General features: G+C 43.8%; 1 pseudogene; it reads left to right on the plus strand.

The window, feature by feature from the left end:
* Nucleotides 1-1130: 1130 nt before the first annotated feature.
* On the plus strand, nt 1131-1249 carry LOC134952582 (5S ribosomal RNA; annotated as a pseudogene).
* The last annotated feature ends 9037 nt before the right edge of the window (nt 1250-10286 follow it).

Here is a 10286-nt window from a genome sequence, read left to right on the forward strand (position 1 = left end):
GCAGTACTAAACAGTCCTGATATATTAGTTCATAGTTATACACGTGGATTCCTTCTTTCCACTCCAGCAATACATAAATTGTTTAAGGTAACCTAGCAACCAGTGGAAGAACGTCACTTCCGCTGGCTAGAGCAGTTTGCCTGTAACCAATCAGGCGGAAAACCTCGGATCCCAGTGATTGGCTGGATTCTCAGTAACAGGTATTTAAACCTGACTTATCACCCTAATTAGGAGCATTGGAAGTGAACGAGCCCGCAGGACGGGTGAAACGCGTTTTCCTCTTTTTCTTCTTCTGACCAAGGACATCAGGAGTATGATGCAGATCTTCCTAACTCCAGACTGACCCAGGGACCTGGGCAGGGACTGGTATTTTCTGTATCTTTCCACATAGAATTTTTGTGTATATTTTTTTCAACTTGTTATAACCAATATCATTTAGCAGCACCAAAACCTACCCTGGTTTTTTTCAGATTGATACAGTGTCAATTTTGCCTGCTATAGATGGGACATGATAAACGTACCTGTCTTTTTCATATTCTGTTTACATTTTTTTATCATTATCTGTTACCGTATAGATAACTGAGAGCAGGTGATAATTTTGTTTGATTGGACACACCCCTCTCCAATAGTTGTCTTTCCTAGTGTAACAGCCCCATATTTTGGGTTGCATTTACAATCATAATTTTTATGGGGGAGTTTTTTGGTATATGTGCTATAGCCTTTCCAGTCCAATCTAGCCCACAGCAGGGATATTAGATATAAAATATGTATGTCTAAGTTATCAAACAAATTGACAGTACCTATTGAAAATAACACCTGATCTCTTTGATATTGATTTCTCAATGTTCCCTGCCTAGCGGTACAATATATTGCGTTTATAGGTGGGATCAACTGGGGTCAATTTAACATAGGCTATATTTAGCATATACTGATCGTTTACCCTTACCCTTATCCTACCTTTATCTTTATCTTCATCTTTAGCCTAAATTTTCTTTATATCAGCGGACTCTCATCTATGATTCACATGTGAAAACCTGCGTCTAACGTAGACAGCAGATCCGCAGTTTGCCTTTTTTCTGAAATCTTTAATCGGTGCACTCTCATTGGTGGGTCGACCAATTGCGTCAAAAAGTTATTACCATACCCCACCGACAGAGCCCGATCTCGTCCGATCTTGGAAGCAAAACGGTGGCGGGCTGGGTCAGTACCTGTGAGGGAGACCCTCAGAGAATACCCGGTGTTGTAATTAATGACCCTCTCCGACCGGATACCAACAGCAGGATCACCACTTTCTCTCTCCCCCCTTTCTTTTCCCTCTTCTCTTCTGGTTTCTTTTTTCTGTTAGATATCTAAAGCTAAAATTAGCTAAACTTATTGTCTCTAAATTACGGGGGAATCTAGCAGGCAACCCCTATATGTGCATATACTTTTGTTATGACACATACTCCTGAGAAGAATGGTCCGGTCAATTATGACCCATTGAGGTCTCATTAAAACAAGCTTCGCTTGTGCTGGTTGGTTAGGAATTGGATGTAGAACTATAGTGTCTACATCCCCCTACAAGTCTTTTGGTGATAGACTAACCAGAACATTTCCAATTTTTGAAGCACATTAGTGTGTATAGATATAAATATATCCTATTAACCAAACATGGTGGAGTATAAGAGTGAGGATTTATTTTAAATGAATTAATAAAAGTTATGTTTTAATAAATAGTCATATAACAAAAACAAGAGTGCACCCACACAAGAGTCTTCTGCAAAGTTGTTTTTTCTCTAGTTTCTCCCTGACTCTGGGTGCACCACCAGGTACAATTATTGGTAGATACACCTACCATACATATGATCTTAATTCTGGTTCAATAAATTATCCTTTGAAATTTTGAGGACTGGTGCGGAGTCACAACCTTGTTCGTGGAAAACTAAAATGCACCACAGGTATAGAATTTAGATGGATAGTATACTTGACAACACAGAGGTAGATAGAGTAGTGGCCTTCCGTACCGTACTGCTATATATACTGGTGGTCACTGTCAGCAAACTGCAAAACTAAAATGCACCACAGGTATAGAATCTAGATGGATAGTGTACTTGACGACACAGAGGTAGGTAGAGCAGTGGCCTTCCGTACCGTACTGCTATATATACTGGTGGTCACTGTCAGCAAACTGCAAAACTAAAATGCACCACAGGTATAGAATCTAGATGGATAGTATACTTGAAGACACAGAGGTAGGTAGAGCAGTGGCCTTCCGTACCGCACTGCTATATATACTGGTGGTCACTGTCAGCAAACTGCAAAACTAAAATGCACCACAGGTATAGAATCTAGATGGATAGTATACTTGATGACACAGAGGTAGGTAGAGGAGTGGCCTTCCGTACCGTACTGCTATATATACTGGTGGTCACTGTCAGCAAACTGCAAAACTAAAATGCACCACAGGTATAGAATCTAGATGGATAGTATACTTGACGACACAGAGGTAGGTAAAACAGTGGCCTTCCGTACCGTACTGCTATATGTACTGGTGGTCACTGTCAGCAAACTGCAAAACTAAAATGCACCACAGGTATAGAATCTAGATGGATAGTATACTTGACGACACAGAGGTAGGTAGAGCAGTGGCCTTCCGTACCGTACTGCTATATATACTGGTGGTCACTGTCAGCAAACTGCAAAACTAAAATGCACCACAGGTATAGAATCTAGATGGATAGTATACTTGATGACACAAAGGTAGGTAGAGCAGTGGCCTTCCGTACCGTACTGCTATATATACTGGTGGTCACTGTCAGCAAACTGCAAAACTAAAATGCACCACAGGTATAGAATCTAGATGGATAGTATACTTGATGACACAGAGGTAGGTAGAGCAGTGGCCTTCCGTACCGTACTGCTATATATACTGGTGGTCACTGTCAGCAAACTGCAAAACTAAAATGCACCACAGGTATAGAATCTAGATGGATAGTATACTTGACAACATAGAGGTAGGTAGAGCAGTGGCCTTCCGTACCGTACTGCTATATATACTGGTGGTCACTGTCAGCAAACTGCAAAACTAAAATGCACCACAGGTATAGAATCTAGATGGATAGTATACTTGACGACACAGAGGTAGGTAGAGCAGTGGCCTTGCGTACCGTACTGCTATATATACTGTTGGTCACTGTCAGCAAACTGCAAAACTAAAATGCACCACAGGTATAGAATCTAGATGGATAGTATACTTGATGACACAGAGGTAGGTAGAGCAGTGGCCTTCCGTACCGTACTGCTATATATACTGGTGGTCACTGTCAGCAAACTGCAAAACTAAAATGCACCACAGGTATAGAATCTAGATGGATAGTATACTTGACGAAACAGATGTAGGTAGAGCAGTGGCCTTCCGTACCGTACTGCTATATATACTGGTGGTCACTGTCAGCAAACTGCAAAACTAAAATGCACCACAGGAATAGAATCTAGATGGATAGTATACTTGATGACACAGAGGTAGGTAGAGCAGTGGCCTTCCGTACCATACTGCTATATATACTGGTGGTCACTGTCAGCAAACTGCAAAACTAAAATGCACCACAGGTATAGAATCTAGATGGATAGTATACTTGATGACACAGAGGTAGGTAGAGCAGTGGCCTTCCATACCGTACTGCTATATATACTGGTGGTCACTGTCAGCAAACTGCAAAACTAAAATGCACCACAGGTATAGAATCTAGATGGATAGTATACTTGAAGACACAGAGGTAGGTAGAGCAGTGGCCTTCCGTACCGTACTGCTATATATACTGGTGGTCACTGTCAGCAAACTGTAAACCTAAAATGCACCACAGGTATAGAATCTAGATGGATAGTATACTTGACGACACAGAGGTAGGTAGAGCAGTGGCCTTCCGTACCGTACTGCTATATATACTGGTGGTCACTGTCAGCAAACTGCAAAACTAAAATGCACCACAGGTATAGAATCTAGATGGATAGTATACTTGACGACACAGAGGTAGGTAGAGCAGTGGCCTTCCGTACCGTACTGCTATATATACTGGTGGTCACTGTCAGCAAACTGCAAAACCAAAATGCACCACAGGTATAGAATCTAGATGGATAGTATACTTGACGACACAGAGGTAGGTAGAGCAGTGGCCTTGCGTACCGTACTGCTATATATACTGTTGGTCACTGTCAGCAAACTGCAAAACTAAAATGCACCACAGGTATAGAATCTAGATGGATAGTATACTTGATGACACAGAGGTAGGTAGAGCAGTGGCCTTCCGTACCGTACTGCTATATATACTGGTGGTCACTGTCAGCAAACTGCAAAACTAAAATGCACCACAGGTATAGAATCTAGATGGATAGTATACTTGACGACACAGATGTAGGTAGAGCAGTGGCCTTCCGTACCGTACTGCTATATATACTGGTGGTCACTGTCAGCAAACTGCAAAACTAAAATGCACCACAGGAATAGAATCTAGATGGATAGTATACTTGATGACACAGAGGTAGGTAGAGCAGTGGCCTTCCGTACCATACTGCTATATATACTGGTGGTCACTGTCAGCAAACTGCAAAACTAAAATGCACCACAGGTATAGAATCTAGATGGATAGTATACTTGATGACACAGAGGTAGGTAGAGCAGTGGCCTTCCATACCGTACTGCTATATATACTGGTGGTCACTGTCAGCAAACTGCAAAACTAAAATGCACCACAGGTATAGAATCTAGATGGATAGTATACTTGAAGACACAGAGGTAGGTAGAGCAGTGGCCTTCCGTACCGTACTGCTATATATACTGGTGGTCACTGTCAGCAAACTGTAAACCTAAAATGCACCACAGGTATAGAATCTAGATGGATAGTATACTTGACGACACAGAGGTAGGTAGAGCAGTGGCCTTCCGTACCGTACTGCTATATATACTGGTGGTCACTGTCAGCAAACTGCAAAACTAAAATGCACCACAGGTATAGAATCTAGATGGATAGTATACTTGATGACACAAAGGTAGGTAGAGCAGTGGCCTTCCGTACCGTACTGCTATATATACTGGTGGTCACTGTCAGCAAACTGCAAAACTAAAATGCACCACAGGTATAGAATCTAGATGGATAGTATACTTGATGACACAGAGGTAGGTAGAGCAGTGGCCTTCCGTACCGTACTGCTATATATACTGGTGGTCACTGTCAGCAAACTGCAAAACTAAAATGCACCACAGGTATAGAATCTAGATGGATAGTATACTTGACAACATAGAGGTAGGTAGAGCAGTGGCCTTCCGTACCGTACTGCTATATATACTGGTGGTCACTGTCAGCAAACTGCAAAACTAAAATGCACCACAGGTATAGAATCTAGATGGATAGTATACTTGACGACACAGAGGTAGGTAGAGCAGTGGCCTTGCGTACCGTACTGCTATATATACTGTTGGTCACTGTCAGCAAACTGCAAAACTAAAATGCACCACAGGTATAGAATCTAGATGGATAGTATACTTGATGACACAGAGGTAGGTAGAGCAGTGGCCTTCCGTACCGTACTGCTATATATACTGGTGGTCACTGTCAGCAAACTGCAAAACTAAAATGCACCACAGGTATAGAATCTAGATGGATAGTATACTTGACGACACAGATGTAGGTAGAGCAGTGGCCTTCCGTACCGTACTGCTATATATACTGGTGGTCACTGTCAGCAAACTGCAAAACTAAAATGCACCACAGGAATAGAATCTAGATGGATAGTATACTTGATGACACAGAGGTAGGTAGAGCAGTGGCCTTCCGTACCATACTGCTATATATACTGGTGGTCACTGTCAGCAAACTGCAAAACTAAAATGCACCACAGGTATAGAATCTAGATGGATAGTATACTTGATGACACAGAGGTAGGTAGAGCAGTGGCCTTCCATACCGTACTGCTATATATACTGGTGGTCACTGTCAGCAAACTGCAAAACTAAAATGCACCACAGGTATAGAATCTAGATGGATAGTATACTTGAAGACACAGAGGTAGGTAGAGCAGTGGCCTTCCGTACCGTACTGCTATATATACTGGTGGTCACTGTCAGCAAACTGTAAACCTAAAATGCACCACAGGTATAGAATCTAGATGGATAGTATACTTGACGACACAGAGGTAGGTAGAGCAGTGGCCTTCCGTACCGTACTGCTATATATACTGGTGGTCACTGTCAGCAAACTGCAAAACTAAAATGCACCACAGGTATAGAATCTAGATGGATAGTATACTTGACGACACAGAGGTAGGTAGAGCAGTGGCCTTCCGTACCGTACTGCTATATATACTGGTGGTCACTGTCAGCAAACTGCAAAACAAAAATGCATCACAGGTATAGAATCTAGATGGATAGTATACTTGACGACACAGAGGTAGGTAGAGCAGTGGCCTTCCGTACCGTACTGCTATATATACTGGTGGTCACTGTCAGCAAACTGCAAAACTAAAATGCACCACAGGTATAGAATCTAGATGGATAGTATACTTGACGAAACAGAGGTAGGTAAAGCAGTGGCCTTCCGTACCGTACTGCTATATATACTGGTGGTCACTGGTCAGCAAAACTCTGCACTGTACTCCTCCTATATAATATACTGGTGGTCCCCAGTACCCACAATAAAGCAGTGTGAGCACAGATATATGCAGCACACTGAGCACAGATATGGAGCGTTTTTCAGGCAGACAACGTATACTGGTGGTCACTGGTCAGCAAAACTCTGCACTGTACTCCTCCTATATAACATACTGGTGGTCCCCAGTACCCACAATAAAGCAGTGTGAGCACAGATATATGCAGCACACTGAGCACAGATATGGAGCGTTTTTCAGGCAGACAACGTATACTGGTGGTCACTGGTCAGCAAATCTCTGCACTGTACTCCTCCTATATATTAGAGATGAGCGGATTCGGTTTTACTCGGTTTTACTCGGTTCTCAAAACGGCATCTTATTGGCTCATGGATGTCACGTGTTTTGGATAGCCAATAAGATGCCGTTTTGAAAACCGAGTAAAACCGAGTAAAACCGAATCCGCTCATCTCTACTATATATTACTGCTAGTCCCCAGTCCCCACAATAAAGCAGTGTGAGCACAGATATATGCAGCACACTGAGCACAGATATGGAGGTATGGAGCGTTTTTCAGGCAGAGAACGGATAAAACTGGTGGTCACTGATCAGCAAAACTCTGCACTGTACTCCTCCTATATAAGACAGCTGCTCCCCAGTCCCCACAATAAAGCAATAAACACAAATATTTGCAGCAACATTAATAAACGGAGAGGACGCCAGCCACGTCCTCTTCCTAACATTTCCAATGCACGAGTGAAAATGGCGGCGACGCGCGGCTCCTTATATAGAATCCGAATCTCGTGAGAATCCGACAGCGTGATGATGACGTTCGGGCGCGCTCGGGTTACCCGAGCCATACGGGAGAATCCGAGTATGCCTCGGACCCGTGTAAAGTGGGTGAAGTTCGGGGGGGTTCGGTTTCCGAGGAACCGAACCCGCTCATCACCAGAAGTAATAATCTCTTTGTGACTACGGGACTAATTCAGACCTGATCGCTGTTATGCAAATTCACAAGGGCGATTATTGATCGACTTTGCATGTGGATCATAATACGCACATGCAAGGCCAAACTGCAAAAGAATCAGCTTAAAGCCAAAACCTACTGCACATGTGAAGGTCTCTGGGCTCCACTCCCAGCTCACAGTCTGTCTCTTTTCTCTTGCATATGGGGAGAGTGTCGGCAGGGGGAAGCTGCAGTGCCTGGGGCTCCGCTGAGACTATGCTGTCCTCACACCTGCTGGCGGCTCATTCATACACTGCGGTGGTTACTATAAGGAGTCCTTGTAGTCCTTAATAAGGACCAATGGATAAGTGGACAGCACCCGCACAGCATAACTACTCTCCTCCAGTCTCCCAGCCAGACTGAAGCCGTGGCCACTCTCTGCACTGTGCTCTGCTCACACACCTCCCGCCTGGCTGTACACGTCATCTCTGCCACTGCTTCAGCTTTGCTTGATCTGTCACATGCCCTACCACTAACTGTACAGGGCTGGCAGCTCCATGGGTGCTCATAATTTTCCATGGGCATAGCCAGATTAAGGGGGGGATGCAAGGCATACTGTTCCCTGGGCCTCACTCTGTCAGGGGGCCCACCGGCCAGATCACACTGACATCACTAGCTTTCCCTTCAATGCAGCAGCAGAACCAGACAGCCAGAATGCGAGCAGGACAGTAAGCAGTGCAGGCAGAGACAAAGGAGTATCAGATTTCATGAACTATCGATGGAGCTTCCCAACCAGAGGAGAGTTAGAAGGGTGTGGGATCCCTGTGTCACTTACAGCTCTCTCTACACCTGTTTGGGAGCCATTTGTAACTTGTTATCTAATGAGGGTCTAGAGAGAGAAATAGACACACACACAGAGTCCTCCTGAGTCCTGTCCCAGTGTGTAAGTAATACACAGTCTGCTGCTATTTTTGCATGTGACAAGATAAATTATAGATTTTATTTTTCTATGTGTATTTTAAGGTTGTTTTAAGTTGTCTTTGTTCCACTACAAGAACATTTTATAAAATAGTTGTCTTTCAATTAGGTGGAGCTATAAACAGTACCCAGGCATTATTAAACGATTAGTTAAAACTAATATACACCACTGATTTACATTTAATATACACATTCTATACATCCCACCATGACCCATTCCAGAAGGGACAAAATGTTCTATACCTGGACTTCCTTCTTAAATTATGATTGCAATCACCTGTGTTGAAACACCTTTCTCATCAAATATATAGTTTTACACAGGTGACTACAATCATATAAGAGGGAAGGCCATGTAAAGAGCATGTTGTCCCTCCTGGAATGGGTCATGTTGGGAGGTATTCACAATCTTATACACAGCCCCCCCCCCCTCCACCCCTTCCACTGGATCCCCTCTGTCTAAAGTGCCCCAGGCACACCCAAGGCTTAATCCGGCCCCAAAAGGGAAAGGGATACAGTCATTAGGTTGACCATGCTTAGTTTGACAGTCATTAGGTCGACCACTATATTTCGACATGCATTAGGTCAACATAGTCACTAGGTCGACATAGTCATTAGGCCGACATGAAAAAGGTCGACATGGAAAAAAGGTCCACATGAGTTTTTCAAATTTTTATTTAATTTTTAGAACTTTTTCATACTTTACGATCCACGTAGACTACGATTGGGAACAGTAACCTGTGCCAAGTGCAGCAGTAGCAGAGCAAGGCACCTTGCCCAAAGCATGGCAAGCAAAGCGAGCCATGCGAGGGGACACGGTGCACTAATTGGAGTCCCCGGTCACTTTACCATGAAAATGACACCAAAAAAAGTAAAAAAAACCTCATGTTTACCTTTTTCCATGTTGACCTTGTTCATGTCGACCTAATGACCATGTCGACACAGTGACCATGTCGACATAATGCATGTCGACCAATAGTGGTCGACCTAATGACTGTCGACCTAAGTGTGACCGAATGACCCATACCCCCACGGAATCGGCACCTATGGCCATGGGTAACTTCTCCACTGGCTCACTTCTCCACACTCTTCACTGCTTCATGAATAGACCCCTTTTTATGATATACAGTATATGCTGTGAAAATAACTTCAGCACTGATCAGAGTAAATATGTGTTTCATTGAAAACTAATTATTCTCACTCATAGATAAAAGTCATGATACCAATCAATCATATAAAAATAAAGTCACAACGATCAATCATACAAAAAGAAAGTGACAACAGAATAGCCAAATAAATTTCCTAAACAATTATGTATAACATGGGCACATAGGGGGTCATTCCGACCCATTCGCACGCAGCGGTGTGAATGGGTCGGAACTGCGGCTGCGTGACGCTCGCATTGCGCATCACGTTGTTGCCCAGCGACGCCCGTCACCGGGCAATGATGCCAGAACCGGTGAAAGCGATCGCAGGCGCGATTGCAAGAAGATTGACAGCGGGAAGGAGGATCGGGGCATCTACTCACATTTCCCGGGCGTGGTAAGTCGAAAGCAGGTGTGTCCAGGAGTTTGGAGGGCGGATGTCTGACGTCACAGCCGGGACCTTCATCGCTGGATCCGTCGCACTGGTAAGTAGCTGCAGGGCTGGTCTTGTTTTGCTTTAAACTTTTTTAACATAGCAGGGCTGCACATGCGATCGCAGCCCTGCTATGCTCAAATACACTCCCCAATAGGCGGCGTCTAGT

This window comes from Pseudophryne corroboree, chromosome 1 (assembly GCF_028390025.1).
Source record: "Pseudophryne corroboree isolate aPseCor3 chromosome 1, aPseCor3.hap2, whole genome shotgun sequence".
In the NCBI taxonomy this organism is placed as follows: domain Eukaryota; kingdom Metazoa; phylum Chordata; class Amphibia; order Anura; family Myobatrachidae; genus Pseudophryne; species Pseudophryne corroboree.